The sequence below is a fragment of the Macaca fascicularis genome, chromosome 7 (genome assembly GCF_037993035.2).
Source record: "Macaca fascicularis isolate 582-1 chromosome 7, T2T-MFA8v1.1".
Classification (NCBI taxonomy): Eukaryota; Metazoa; Chordata; class Mammalia; order Primates; family Cercopithecidae; genus Macaca; species Macaca fascicularis.
This window is the reverse complement of record NC_088381.1, coordinates 134,239,849-134,256,588: the sequence shown is the minus strand read 5'-3', so window position 1 is coordinate 134,256,588 and position 16,740 is coordinate 134,239,849.

The following is a 16,740-nucleotide window of genomic DNA, read 5'->3' as shown; positions in this document are numbered from 1 at the left end:
TCTCCCCATTCTGCACTCCATACCACCTGGTAACCACCATTCTACTCTCTACTTCTATGGATTTGACTTTTTTGGATTCCACATAGACGTGAGAGCAAGTAGTATTTCTGTGCCTATTTCGCTTAACATAATGCCTCCAAGTTCATCCATGTTGTGGCAAATTACAGAATTTCCTTCTTTTTTAAAAGATGAATACTATTCTATTGTGTATATGTATCACATTTTCTTTATTCATCTGTTGATGGACCATTAGTTTGTTTTTGTATTTTGCCAAAGGCCCACATTCTGAGGACACCAAACATAGACAAACTATGAACAGAGTGAAGCTGGAACTTTTTCCTTATCCTACCAGTTGGATGTGGCATTTTGAAGCCAAGTTCCTCTGGGTGTGGCTTCCTTGGTTACTGCCATATTTGGTTCTCTTTCCCCTCAAGACTTGTTGCCATGACCCTGACAGACTTGAAGTGCTGATAATATGGTGTTAGGAAACCAGAGTTCTGTGATCTGAATCTTGATTCTTTTATCTGTAAAATAAAGACAAGAATAAATTTACCTACTAGAGATGTTTTCAGGACTAAATAAGAAAGTGGGTATGAACAATAAATATCTGCTATTGTGATTACTAGTCTCTTCAGGTATTTTAAAAGAATCAGAAGTGAATGTGAAATGCTTTTTTTTTTAATTTTTATTTTTTATTATTATTATACTTTAAGTTCTAGGGTACATGTGCATAACGTGCAGGTTTGTTACATATGTATACTTGTGCCATGTTGGTGTGCTGCACCCATCAACTTGTCAGCACCCATCAACTCGTCATTTACATCAGGTATAACTCCCAATGCAATCCCTCCCCCCTTCCCCCTCCCCATGATAGGCCCCGGTGTGTGATGTTCCCCTTCCAGAGTCCAAGTGATCTCATTGTTCAGTTCCCACCTATGAGTGAGAACATGCGGTGTTTGGTTTTCTGTTCTTGTGATAGTTTGCTAAGAATGATGGTTTCCAGCTGCATCCATGTCCCTACAAAGGACACAAACTCATCCTTTTTTATGGCTGCATAGTATTCCATGGTGTATATGTGCCACATTTTCTTAATCCAGTCTGTCACTGATGGACATTTGGGTTGATTCCAAGTCTTTGCTATTGTGAATAGTGCCGCAATAAACATACGTGTGCATGTGTCTTTATAGCAGCATGATTTATAATCCTTTGGGTATATACCCAGTAACGGGATGGCTGGGTCATATGGTACATCTAGTTCTAGATCCTTGAGGAATCGCCATACTGTTTTCCATAATGGTTGAACTAGTTTACAATCCCACCAACAGTGTAAAATTGTTCCTATTTCTCCACATCCTTTCCAGCACCTGTTATTTCCTGACTTTTTAATGCAAACTGCTCATCAGAAGTTGGGGCATCATCCTCAAGGACTCATTTCCCTTTATCCCCACATCCAATCACCTACCAGTTTCTATCAATACTTCTTCTTCTTTATAAAGTGGGGGCAGCCCCATTTAAACTCCTTTGTAATTTGAGATCTGGCATGGGGCCCAAGAATTTGATTAGATGAACTGACATGCCTGGAGCACAGAGATATTTTTAAAATATTAGTTTCCTTCCTTTTCCTAAGGAAAATTCATCTTTCCCTTTCCCCAAGATATTCCTGGTATTTGGTGCCACACAAGGCTCTCCTGTGCTGTGTAGATCAGGGTGCTTTCTTGGGCTTGTCAACCCTCAGTTGTTACCACCCTCTTGCACAGATGCAGAATGAAGGGGTAAATTCTCCTACAGTCCCCCTCCCCTGCTTTGCATTCCTCATGTGATTTAAATAGTTGCTGAAATCTCACATGATTCCACTTAGGTATCCCAGCAGTTCTACATTACTCCTAACTTCTAACTGGTTGAAGTAATCACATGCTTTTACCAAACCAGTCATGCATGCCTATAGTCCTCCTTCATGCTCTTATCAGGGAAGGCACTTATATTTTGGCTGGCCTTGCACTTTTTGCTAGTAATAAGCCACATTCATTTATTATGACTTTTTAAATAAACTTAATTTCCCCAATCTTTCTTCCCTTCTCATCTAATTATTTATCAGCTGGACTATTGTAATGGCCACTAAGTTGTTTTCTTGCCTTTCATCTCATACCTCTCCAGTCAACTTGTTGTTATTGTTGTTATCTCATCCTCACAGGACCATCCCCAAAATTTCACAGTGACAATTATACAGTCTGAGAAACAAATTAAATCCAGAGTGATAGAACTGGTGAGGCATGACTCCTACTTTTCTTATCCATCTCAAAGGAACTACTCTAAGTATGCTAACTATAGACCAAATAAGAGGGTAGTGCCCCAGTGGACAAATTCCAGGTCTGAGTGTGTACTAAATTGCTGGTTAACCTGGGCAGCTCATATCGTGTCTCTGAGCCTTAGTGTGCACATCTGAAACAATAAAAATAGTAATAGCTAAAGTTTCTTTTGAATTTACTATGTGCCAGGCACTGTTTTAGTGCTTTACATAGACCTACTCATCATTTCAAATGCCTTTTGAGGTAAATACTACTATTGTCTGCATTTTAGAGATGAGAAAAATGAGGCAAAGAGAGGTTGAGGAACTAGTCCACAGACACACTATGGTAAGAACCACAGTCCCAGAGCTAGAAAGTGTTGGGACTATGGTTCAAACACTTGGAGCCCAGGCAGTGGCTCCAAAGCCTGCAGTTGGATGCTGTAAAAAGGAGTTGAATTAGATGAGCTTCGGTCTACCTCTAAAACTATCTTAAGTTCATGTGCCAGAGAAGGCTACTGGTTTCCCCCAACAAACAAAGGTTAGGAACAGTGCTATGTTAAGGTGTGACACTGCAACCAGTACAGTTCATCCTCAGGTAGGGAACATTGTCTAAATATAGAACCTCCCTTAACGTTGGAAGGTCTGACTAAACTGGGTTAGTTGCTGGGTGAGGTGCTAGAGGCAGCGCAAGGAGAAAGGTGTGCCAGCTTCGCAGTAGTGCTGCATAACAATGTAGGGCAAGATTCCTCCCTGAGCTCTGCCCTGCTTGCATCACTGCTTTTATTGCACGTCCTTTAGCGGGATTATATAATGCCGATTAAGGTAGATTACTTTATGAATCAATTTGCCTCTCAGGGAAATCAGGGCATTTTGCCAAACTCTTTTTCACCAAAATGACAATTCCATGGCTTTAGGTTGATTCTCTTTTTACTTGTTTGTCAGTTGCAAGGGAAACTCTGGTTTGTGTCTCTTCCATGCACAGCTGGACTGTCTTTGGACGTGCATACTTTCCAACAATGTTAACTTCTTCTTCTGGCTTGTTCTTTGGGATATGATTTTAGACCTTTGAGATACTATTGTGAGTTGAATTGTATCCCCCCAAAAGAGATGTTTAAGTCTTAGACCCCTGTACTTGTGAAAGTGACCTTAATTTGGAAATAGGGTCTTTGCGGATGTAATCAAGCTATGATAAGGTCATACTGGAGTAGAGTGGACCCTAATACAATAGCTGGTTTCCTGAAAGAGAGGTAATTTGCACACAAACACGCAGACACAGGGAGAATACCATGTGATCATGGAGGTGGATATTAGAGTAGTTCATGTATGAGCAAAGGAATGCCAAGGACTGTGGGCAAACACCAGAATCGAGAAGTAAGCTAAGAACCATTCTTCCCTAGAACTTTCAGAGGGAGCATGGCCCTGCTGATATCTTGATATCAGACTGTGAGAGAATAAATTTCTGTTTTTATGCCACCCAGTTTGTGGTACTTAGTTATGGCAACCCTGTGAAACAAATGCAAATGCTTCTCTGGATCTTTTGCCAAAGATGTTAAATGGGCTCCATAAGCATAATTTCATTAATTCATGCAACATAAATTGAACTATTTAAAGAGGATGTGCCATGGAACTAGGACTAGGATGCTGGCCCACAGACCTGAGATGCAGCTCTGGCTCTGCTACTTACTAACTGTATGACTGGGGGACAAATCATTCATCCTTTCTGAGTTTTTTTTTAAATGTCCATCAGTGACAGACTGGATTAAGAAAATGTGGCACATATACACCATGGAATACTATGCAGCCATAAAAAAGGATGAGTTTGTGTCCTTTGTAGGGACATGGATGCAGCTGGAAACCATCTTTCTCAGCAAACTATCGCAAGAACAGAAAACCAAACACCGCATGTTCTCACTCATAGGTGGGAACTGAACAATGAGATCACTTGGACTTGGGAAAGGGAACATCACACACCAGGGCCTATCATGGCGGGGAGGGAGGGATTGCATTGGGAGTTATACCTGATGTAAACGACGAGTTGATGGGTGCTGAAGAGTTGATGGGTGCAGCACACCAATATATGTAACAAACCTGCACGTTATGCACATGTACCCTAGAACTTAAAGTATAATAATAATTAAAAATAAATAAATAAATAAATAAAGGTGGGAAAAAAATGAGACTATTGCAAAATTACTGCCCTATTTGCCATATAACGTTGTTTTGAGAATCGGTAATAATTTACATTTGTGTAGCACTTGAATGTTTACAAATCACATTCAGGTAAAAACACTATATTATTTGTTCTTCTCAATAATCCTACAAAGTGGATAGTTTTCTTGATCTAATGTTGCTGATCAATGCAAAATTTAGAGAAGCTGTTTGTTTGCCAGAGACAACACAGCTGATAAATATTAGAGATAGTACTCCTCTCTTTCCCACTCTACATACTCCACTGTATAGTGCTTAGGAAAACACTTGGCCCATTGTAAATGTTCAATATGTATTTGTTGAATGAATAAAGGGACGAACGAACCTTGGTTTTCTGATACCTAAGCATGTGAATCTTTTAGAACCCTTCAGCTGAAAGATTAATGTATTCAGTATACAGTTCCAATTATTTATGTATACAAAAATATTTGTTGAATGCTTGCCAGGGGCTAGGCATGGGTCTAAGTGTAGACTTACAGCAGTGACAAAACAGACCAAATCCCTGTTCAGGCATAGCTTACATTCTAGTGGGGGAAATATATAGTAAGAAAACAAACTTCTATCTTGACGTGAAATTGCCAAGGAGAAAATTCAGCAGAATAGTAGGGGTGGTAATTATGGGGTGGGATAGGGTAGTCAGGAAAGGCCTCTGTGATAAGGTAACTTTTGAGTAGAGCTGAGAAGGAAGTGATGGGTATCTAGGGAAAGATTATTTCAGGCTAAGGAAATAGCAAATAAAAAGTATGAAAGTTTTCTTGAGACCTTCGAAAAACAGGAAGGAAGCCAGTGTGGAAGAGGGGTGGATTGGTGGTTAGAAAGTTATAGGAGGCCCGATCACGTGGACCTTGCAGACCAACAACAGGAGTTTTGGTTTTACTACAAGATGGGAAGCCGTTGGAGGGTTCTGCACAGAGGAATGGCCGGATATATTTTAAAAGGATCATTGTGGTTGCAGTGTGGAGAATAGATGGGAGAGAGAAAAGGATGAAAGTTGGCAAAGGTTGTTATAATAAGGTACGTAAGAGATGGAGTTAGTGAGGATGGTCAGATTCTGAACATATTTTGAGGGTAGAACTGACAGAATTTTATGATTAATTTGGATGTGGGATGTGAGAGAAAATGAGGTGTCAAAAATGGCTCCAAGGTTTTTGATATGTGCAGCTATTAATAGAACAGATTTAAGAGTTATTAAGGTGGGAGCAGCAGGTTTGGGGTAAGGGTGGGGAAACCATTTAGTTTTGGACATTTCAGTTTGAGATTTATCATAGACTTCCAAGTAGAGATGTTATGTAAACAAATGGAAAAATGAGTCTGGAGTTCAAGGAAAAGGCCCAGGATAGAGATAAAATCTTGGGAGTCATTAGCATATACAAAGTATTTAAGTCCATTAGATTGGATGAGATCAGCAGAGGGTGAGTATAGATTTTTAAAATAGGTTCAGGGTTTGAGCCCTGGAGCATTCCTCCTTTTGGGGATCAGGAAAATGAAAAGTAATGGGCAGAAGAGACTGAGGAGGAACAGCTAATGAGGAATAAGGAAAACCAAAAGGGAATGGTGATGTAGAAGCTGAGGAAAGATACCATTTCAAAAATGTTTCAAAACTTATTACACAGAAGAGAGAGGGATGGTTGCTAAAGCAATGCTCTCAGTTCACATACTGCTGACTGATTGAGTTAGGTGAAGTCTAAGTTGTTTCTGTTTAGTATAGCAATTTGGAGGTAATTAATAAGTAACCTTGACACAAACAGTTCAGGTGTGGGTGGGAAAAGAACCTGATGGCAGTAGGTTCAAGAGAAGATAGCAAGAGAGAAAGTGGAGTCAAAGTACACACCTTTTGGAGGAGTTTAGTTATTAAAGGGGCAGAAAAATAGTGTGGTAGCTGGAGGGTAATTTGATGTTAAGGGAGAAGGAGGTTGGTTTGTTTGCTCATTAAAAGGGGAAATACTAAAGCATGCTAATGGTAACTACATTGTAGAAAGAAGAAACATGATTACATAAGCAAACAGAGTGAGAACTGCTGTGGTAATATCCTTGAGCCAGTGAGGGAGAAGACATCCAGTGAACAAAGGGAGGAGTCAGCCTTAGAAAGGCACACTTTTCCACTGTGATCTATTGTCACAGAAAGGAAGGCAGAATACATGGGTGCAGACACCGGTGGGTTGTTTGTTATACAAGTGAGAGCTCATGGAATTTTTCTCTGATTGGTTCAGTTTTTCCAGCAGTGTAGGAAGCAAGGTCATTCAGCTAAGAGTGAGGAGGGAAAGAGGTGTAACATTCGGGAGAACGGGAGAGTGAATACACTAAGGGAATGTAATAGTAGGATTTCCAGGCAGCATTGTATAAACATGTGAGAGATTACTTTGATGACTAGAGAACAGAGATGGGAATTTCATATATTTGTTGACAGCCCATACATGGAAGCCATGCTATAGGCTTTGAGATACAAAGAAGAATTCTCACCTCCAGGAATGTAAAATCAAGTGTCAGTGATAACTAATAAACACATGAAATATTCAAATAATAATTTAAGACAATAGAAGAAAATGTATGTGACAAGGAAGCATTAAAACTGCTGAATGTGTTTATTAAGAAGTTCAGAGGAAAAAGAGAGGTGATCTAGAAGTGATATGAATGTGGTAGAAAAGATAAATTCAGAGAATAAAGTAAATCGTAGGAACAAAGACCAAAGCCTGGAGGGAAAGAGGCAGAGATACATCATCACCAAGTAGGGTTGTCAGATAAAATACAGTACACCCTCAGATAAACAACAAATAATTTTTAGTATAAAATACATATTTATACATAATCAAATTTAACTGGGTGTCCTGCAGTTTTATTTGTTAAATCTGGCAGCCCTAGAATCAAGGTTAAGGGAAACAAAAAAATGTTATTGACCCAAGAGAAGGAAGAATTTCAAGAATACAAAAGGTGTTCGATGGTGGCAGATACTTCAGTAAAGCCGTGGAAATAACGTTTTGTCATTAGAATACCACTGGTGGCATTTGACATGGCATTGAAGGCAGAGGCCCAAGCAACAGATATGGACTACTCAGTTGAAAGGCTTGGCAGTAAGCAAGGAGATAAATATATAGTCTAAGGCCAAATGTAGAGGTGAATCCCAGGACCTGGGCTCACAGCCACTGGGATGCTATATGCATTTAGATAATGTGTGAACAACAAAGATCCCACCTTTAAGATGCTCTGTAAAGGCCAGAGACTGGCTAAACAGTGAAGTCACAACTTAGCTGGTTTGGTACTCTAGGGCTTGGGTATCCTCTGTTGGGGAGCAAGACAAGGGAAGGAGACACATTTTGCAAATGAAATATGAAAGAAAAAAAAGTATGGAAATTCTATTGTTGTCAAAATGTTTATTTCAATTCAACAGTAGACCAAATTCAGGTACTCTCAAATTGAAATCAGGATGTGAACTTTAGATTATAAATCATTTAATAGAACAGACTTTCTGCCCACAAAGGCCTGCCCTATACTGGATTTTATTTCTTTACAACTGGGTAGAGGAAAGCATCAAATAAATTCCATGAGAAACAAGCACTATTGTGAAAAAGGCAATGGCAGAATTTTTCCTGCCTGGCCACTAGTGTTAGCGCACTTGGTCACAGAGGATGGGCATGTCTGAGGGCTGTACACTATCAATCGGTGGAAGTGTTAGAATGACAGTGACAGTAATGTTTATCCCTAGGGGTCTCAATGTGCTGTAGTATCATTACAGAATATTTATTGCTGAATTTTCTGCCCCCAGGAAGAAACGGTAGCAGCTTTTGGAGGAGATTTTTTTAAATGAGGGTTAACAGAGTAACCTTTGACAATAACTACTAATGGATTAGGGTCAGGGACATCTCAGTGCTCACAGACCTTAAAAATATTGTCATCTATCTTCCTCTCTGAGTTGAGTGTTCGTCTTGCCAGTTCCTATAGTTAATTAGATTGTTAACTCTGTCTATTTATAGCAGCAAACACTTCACTGGCATGTAGCAAATGCTGATTATTAATCAGGAGCCTCTACTGACTCAGGGTGGAATGAAATGTAATTATTCAAATTAGATTTAGGCCAAGGTCCAATGACCTCACAGGCAACATCTTGATTTTACAAGTACTAGTTTCCATAAACCATGTCTCTGGAAGATGTAGAGATTACCATCTTTAGGAACCTAGGAGTGAATAGTGATGCTGAGTTTAGGCATCCTCTAGCATTCTTTAAAAAATTATGCTGTCTTCTATAAATGTACCTATGCACCTGCCAGCTCATGACGCAAAATCAGCCTTACTGAGTAAATCATTATACAAAGTAGTTATGGATGTAGAATCTTAATAGCAAATCAATTAAAGTTAATTTTCATGGATGCTATTAGGGAGGATATTCACCAAGCCTGTCTCTTTTCATATATCACATTACTTTACACTTTGAGAGAAAAGCTCTCTGTTTTCTCATCTTTTGCCTTTTGTATTTTTTATTCATTTATACTTTAAGAAATTTTAGATTCAGGGGTACTTGTGCAGGTTTGTTACAATGGTATGTTTTGTGATGCTGAGGTTTGGGCTTTCACTGATCTCGTCACCCATATAGTGAACATAGTACCAACAGGAAGTATTTCAGTCCTTGCAACTTTCCCTTCCTCTCTTCTTTTGAAGTCCCCAGGGTCTGTTGTTCCCAAATTTATGTCCATTTTTACACATTGTTTATCTCCCACTTATAAGAGATTATTATGTAATATTTGTTTTTCTCTTTCTTCACTAATTTGCTTAGGATAATAGCTAAGCTGCATCAATGTTGCCGCAAAAGACACAATTTTATTATTTTTTTGACTGCATAGTATTCCTTGGTGTATACATAACACATTTTCTTTATTCAATCTACTGTTGATGGACACCTAAGTTGATTCCATGTCTTTGCTATTATGAATACTGCTGCAATGAACATATGAGTGTAGGTATCTTTTGGTAGAATTACTAAATTTATTTTCCTTTGGATATATAAAGGAAATAAATCCTTTAGGATATATAAAGGAAAAGTAATGGGATTGCTGGGTCAAATGGTAGCTCCATTTTTAGTTCTCTGAGAAATTTCCAAATTGAAATATATAAGCTTAAGTAAAAATAAGGGATCTATTAAGTAGGTATGGTTGTATGTTCTCAGGGGCAGGATGTTCAGCTGAACCTCACAAAGATCCATACTAGGACTTGGAGAGCTTCATCTTTCTAGGGGCTACTAGTTGTCTTGTCTCTGCTGCTGTCTTGAGTATCTGCTCCTTCTCTGTTTCCAAGGAAAACTTTCTCTGTTTAGCTTGTATATGGCTCATGATGAATGCCCTCAAATTGTACCCTCGTTCTCTAAGTTATAAGATGTTCCTTGTCTAGAGTCTATAGCTACCTGACTTAATCTTTTTGCTTTTTAAAAAGTATAGCATTTTAAACAATTGAAATATACTTCATATAACCTAAGAGTCACCATTTGAAAGTGTATGCTTCATTGTTTTTAGCATATTCATTATGTTGTCTAGTTATCACCACTACCTAATTCCAGAATATTTCTGTCACCCCAGAAAGAAATCCCATACATGCTAGCAGCTAGTCCCAATGACCTCCCCACCACATACCCTGTGCAACCTCTAATATAATTTCTGTCTCTATGAATTTGTCTCCCCTGGACATTTTATATAAATGGTGTAATACAATATATGGCCTTGTGTGTCTCACTGATTTCACTTAGAATAATGTTTTCAAGGATCATCTGTGTTGTAGTACATGACAGTACTTCATTACTTTTTACAGCTAAATATTATAATAGTCCATTTATGAATATACTACATTTTGTGTATTCATTCAACTGATGAACATTTGGGCTGTTTCCACTTTGTGTTTTTTAACAATAATGCTGCTATGAACATTGTTTTTAAAAAATAAGCATTTATTTATAACAAAAAAGTGACAAATTTATGTGTACAATATATTTTGATATATGTTATACATTATGGCATGATTAAATAAACTAATTAACATGTCCATCACCTTACATACTTATCTTTGTGTTGAAAACACTGAAAATCTATGGACTTAGCAATTTTTATTATTACAACAACAAAATAATAATTTATATTGTTATAATCAATAATGATGATTTACATTATTATTAGTTATAGTCACTATGCTATACAATAGATCTCAGGAATGTACACCTCCTGTCTAAAAGAAACTTTGTATTTCTTAACCAACATTTCCTTATTTCTCACCCTTCTCCCCCTATTCCTGGTAACCATCATTCTACTCTCTGCTACTATGAGTTTGATATTTTGAGATTCTACATATAAGTAAGATCATGCAGTAATGGTCTTTCTGTACTGAGAGAATTTGGAAAATTGGAAATTTCTCTTATTTAACTTAGCATAATATTCCTCCAGATTCATTCACGTTATCTCAAATGATAGGATTTTCTTTCTTGAGGCCTAATAGTATTCCATTGTGTGTGTGTATAATATATATATATATATATTATATATTATATATTATACATACACACACACCACATTTTCTTTTTCTTTATCCATTCGTTAATTTGTTGATGGACACTTAGGTTGATTGTATCTATTGGCTATTGTGAATAATGCTGCAATGAACATGGGAGTATAGATATCTCTTTGACATACTGATTTCATTTTCTTTTGATTTCTGCCCAGAAGTGAAATTGCTGGATCATATGCTAGATCTATTTGTGATTTTTTGAGGAATCTCTATACTGTTTTCCACAATAGTTGTGCCAATCTACATTCTCACCAACAGTATAACACAGTTGCCTTTTCTCTACATTCTTGTTTACACTTATTATCTTCCATATTTGATAATAGTCATTCTAACAGGTGTGAGATGATATCTCACGGTGATTTTAGTTTACATTTCCCTGATGATTAGTGATGTTGAGCACCTTTTTATATACCTGTTGGCCACTTTTGTCTTCTTTTGATAAATGTCTACTCAGGTCCTTGGTCCATTTTTTGATCAAGTTATCTCTTTTCTTGCTATTGAGTTGTTTGTGTTCCTTGTGTATTTTTGGATATTAATTCCTTATTAATTCCTTATCCTTATGTGGTTTGGAAATATTTTCTCCCATTCTATAGGTTATCTGTTCACTTTGTTTATTGTTTCCTAGCTGTGCAGAAAGTTTTAGTTTGATGCAGTTCCGTTTGTCTAGTTTTGCTCTTGTTGCCTGTGCTTTTGGGGTCTTATCCAATAAATCTTTGCCAAGACCAACATCAAGAAACTTTCTGGTTTTTTTTTTTTTTTTTTTTTCCCCCCTACTAGTTTTACAGTTTCAGGTCTTACCTTTAAGTCTAATTTATTTTGAGTTGATTTTTGCCTATGAGGTGATATGGGTTCCAGTTTCATTTTTCTACTTGTGCATATCCAGTTTTCCTAACACTACTTATTGAAGAGATTGTCTTTTTGCCATTGTATGATTTTGTCACTTTTGTCAAAGGTCAGTATACCATAAATGTGTGTATTTATTTATGGTCTCTCTATTCTATTCCATTGGTCTATATGTCTGTTTCTGTGCCAGTACCGTGCTTTTTGGATTATGATAGCTTTGTAGTAGATTTTAGGATCAGGTAGTGTGATGCCTCCAGCTTTGTTCTTTTTGCTTAAGATTGCCTGACAATTCAGGGTCTTTTGTTTTTCTATATGAATTTTAGGACTGTGTTTTCTATTTCTATGAAAAGTGACACTGAAATTTTGATAGGGATTGCATTGTATCTGTAGATCACTTTGGATAGTATGGACATTTTTATGATATTAATTTTTCCAGCCTATGAACGTGGGATACCTTTCCATTTATTTGTATCTCCTAAAACTTCTTTCGTCAATGTTTCATACTTATAATTGTACACATCTTTCATTTCCTTGATTAAACTTATTTGTAAGCATTTTTCTATGCTATTGTAAATGAGATTATTTTCTTGGTTTCTTTTCTGGATAGTTCATTGTTAATGTATAGAAATGCTACTTATTTTTATATGTCGATTTGGTATCCTGCAACTTTTCTGAATTTGTTGATTAGTTCTAACATTTTTTTGATGAAGTGTTTAGGGTTTTCTATATACAAGATCATCTTGTCTGTAAACAGAGACTATTTAACTTCTTCCTTTCCAATTTGGATGCCTTTTATTTCTTTTTCTTGCCTAATTTCTCTGGCTAGGACATCTAGTACTATGTTGAATAGACATGATGACAGTGGATGTCTTTGTTTTGTTCCTCATCTTAGAGGGAAGGCCTTTCAACTTTTCATTGTTCAATATGAGGTTAGCTGTAAGTTTGTGATATATGGCCTTTATTATGTTGAGGCACATTCCTTCTATACCTCATTTGTCAATAATTTTTAATCGTGAAAGGATGTGAATTTTGTTGAATGCCTTTTCTGCATCTATTGAGATGATCACATGGCTTTTGTCCTTCATTCTGCTAATGTGATGTATCATATTTATTGATTTGCATGTATTGAACTATTCTTGCATTCAGGGATAAATCTCACTTGATCAGGATGAGTGATCCTTTTAATGTGCTGTTGAATTAGGTTTGCTGGTATTTCATTGAGGATTGTTGCCTCTGTATTCATCAGGAATATTGGCCTGTAATTTTCCTTTTTTATAGTATCCTTTTTGGGCTTTGGTATTAGGGTATGATATGAACTCTGTTTACAAGTTTTGGTGGGACATATCTTTCCAAGTCGCTTGGAATTATATTTAGGAACGGAATTGGTGAGTCATATGGTAATTCTATGTTTAATTTTTTTAGGAGCTGCCATACTGTTTTTCGTAGTGACTTTACGTTTTTACATTTGCGCCAGCAATGTATGATGAAAGCCCATTGATTTTTAATTTCAAATTTCTAGGAGACAGAGTCTGGTTTTCCCATGTCAATCAATATCAATTTTGGGTTCTCTTTGGGTAAGGTATGTACTCTGTTCAACACAGTTCAGTATGGGTGTGAGCAGTGGGACATGGAAGTAGAATGGTTATGAAAATACTCATGTATGCAAAGGCCGATTATGTAACATTTCTCAGAGAAGGGATCTGGGTATTTTGGATTTCTCCCTTCCAGTCTAAACTCAACCTCACCCCTAGTATTTCAGATTTAAAATAGTTTTGAATCATGAAAGTGGTTGGTTGATGACAATTTCTTATTTTTAAATTGAACTGAGCCGTGAACTTTTCTTTAGGACAAGGCACAAAACTCTTTAGTGGCTAGTAAAAGTAACATATTCACTTTGAATAAATATCTCTTACATCAAACCTGTGAGGCATATGAAAACTCCGACCCAATGTGGAGCTGTTAACTGAAATGTACAAGATCATAAAGTGAGTTAGTGACCATTATAGAATTAGCATAGCATTTGGAATCTTATTGCCACTGATTAGATTCTTAGGCCACTTGGCTGGAAACTTAATTATTGTCCTTCCATGCTATTTTGGGATCCAAAGTCCCCTTCTTTATTCATTCTGTTGGGGAATTTGTAGACAAAACCTCACTTAATACTTTGCAAAATGAATTGCTTTATAAAAAACCCAGAATGCAATCAAATCCATCTGTTTTCTCTTCTACATTAACTTATTTGTTGTAGTAAAGCCCCAGACAGTCCTCGGAGAGATACAGTTATAGGAAAGAAAACTGATTATGATGGAACAATTTTAGGGTCATTGAGATTTATTCCCCCTATATGCAAAATCTGCGTAATGTGTGCAATAGCCTGAGATCACCTTGGCATAAAGCATAGCTCACATTTGAGAAGCTGATCATGCAGGCTGCACACGAGGGGAATAATAAGCAAAGGATTCCCACTACAGAAGGTTTAACAATCCAGAGCTTAAGATATTGCAATGGAAATGAGGCTGGTTATGCAGCCTTTTAACTGAGCATTATTCTGAAGCTTGTCTCCTAGTATTAAGGCTTTTGAAAATTATTGATTTGGATTCAAATGGGGAGAAGGACTTAACATTTGCCTTGCTTTATGTGAAAGTCAAGATAAATTTATACCAGTAAACCTGAGCCTAATATAGACTGTGTGTGTGTACGTGTGTGTGTGCGTGTGTGTGTGTGTGTGTGAGAGAGAGAGAGAGACAGAGAGACAGAGAAACTAAGAGAAAGAAAGAGAGATTGATTAAGTAATAGATATAAAGACCTGAGTATGGAAGATTAAATAATGATGGATAGTAAACCTTATAGAAATTTTATTTCCTTCACATTATTTTTGATAATTTTGATTTATTCCACATTATTTATAATAATTTATGATCATTGGAAGTTACATAGCTGAGTTTTGTGGAGTGGCAATTCAAATGTTATATGAGCTCATGGATTGTGGGCCATGTTGCTTCTCTTCTACTCCTCTCTCCAAGAGGGTCCCCAGACACAGCAGGTGACACTGATGGATGGTCCCTGCCTGGCTCTTTATTGAAACTCCACATTGTACACAGAAAGGGTGAGATAGTTGATGCCTCAGTCAGGAGCAGACAACTAACAGGTCAATAGAAACTCAACCTGAAATTGCTGTCACAGAAGCTTGTTATAGCTTTTGGCTTTGATGTACAGCTACACTACTTTGTAATTCAACAAATGTGTTGCTGAGGGACTGCTCCATTAGATCCATCTGTAACCAGAAGTCAGGTGATCTGGAGCCCAGCTTCAACTGGAGCCCTGTGACCTCAGAAGGATTTTTCAGCACCCCTGAGATTATTCCTTCACCTGCCAGAATGATTGGGTGGGTGTTGGGATTTTCCTAACCAGGGTTGACTAGGATGATGCATGGAAACGCATCTTGAGAAAGAAAAGGTATTACCAATAAAATAAAACTAGACAGGCCCAAATTCCCTCAGGGGCATTTCTCCTTCTAGTGTGGGGAAAGTGGTAGAACTAATGTGCTTCAAAGCAGGCATTGCATATTTTGTCTCATTTAACCCCATTAAGGTTGGTATTATTATACCCATTTTGCAGATGAGTTCACTGAGGCTCAGAGAACATAAATGACTTGCTCAAAGTTGCATTGCTCTGTCGGTTTCCACTTGGCAGAGGCAAGATTGGAAGAAGTATGTCTTACTCCAAAGCTGAGTCTGAGGTGTGTGAGTCTTACCTCATTGCTCAGCCCAGTACTTACTTCTACATTAGCAACCCATCTCCTCTGCCATACTTCTGCCACTTGCCTGTTATATGACCATGTGCAAATTAACCCTTTTGAGCCTGGTTCCTTATTTGTAAAAACAGAATTAATGCCATTGACCTTGCAGGCTTGTGTGAAGATAAATGAGCGGTATAGCTCCTGGTCATGGGTAGGCACAGAAAATACATCTTATCTCTCCTCACATCCAGGCCTTCTGCCACTTCTATGCTGCTGACTCTATGATGTTCCCTAAGTTCGACCTGTGCCTCAAGACTTCCCTTCTCCCGTCAACAAGAAGAATTAGAAAATGTCACTGCACATTATCTTTCCATTTTTACTGACATTAAATATTTTTCAGAAATACTCTTAGATATTTTCTGAGCTAGGCACCTAGGCAAGTTTTCTGGAGGAAGATTACTCTTCAGTGGAAGGAAAGAATGTGCCTTGAGCTGTTGCAGGGATGACTCAAGGCAGAGATTTTTGACACCACTGGTCATTTTGTTTGTATTTCCTTAATAGCTGACAGCCATGGCACCATTATTCTCTTCTAGTGACCATTATCAATTCCATTTAACATTTATCAATAAGTAAAATGTTAATGAAGACTGTGATGTAACATTATTTCACTTTAAGATGGTGATTTTGATGCACACACTTAACTCTCCTTCCTTCCACCCGAATTCTATTAAAGACTGCCAAAGAAATTATAACATCTGCAGCAGAGCTAGAGAGTAAAAAACAATGCTATCATCAGGCCAGAAACTTTCAGAAATTTTGATAAGATACAGTTTACAAAAAACTGGATTTAGAGTCTTACTATATAGTAAGAGAAAGTCTTTGTCTTAGTCTGTTTTGTGTTGCTATAACGGAATATCTGAGGCTGGGTAATTTGTGAAGAAAAGAGGCTTATTTAGCTTACACTTCTGTATGCTGGGATGCATCTGCATGACTTCTGGTGAGAGCTTTATGCTGTTACCATTCATAATGGAAAGTAGAAGAGGAGTGGGCATGTGCAGAAGGACCACATGGTGAGGGAGGAAGCAAGAGAAAGAAACTGAGGAAGCCAGATGCTTTTTAAACAGCC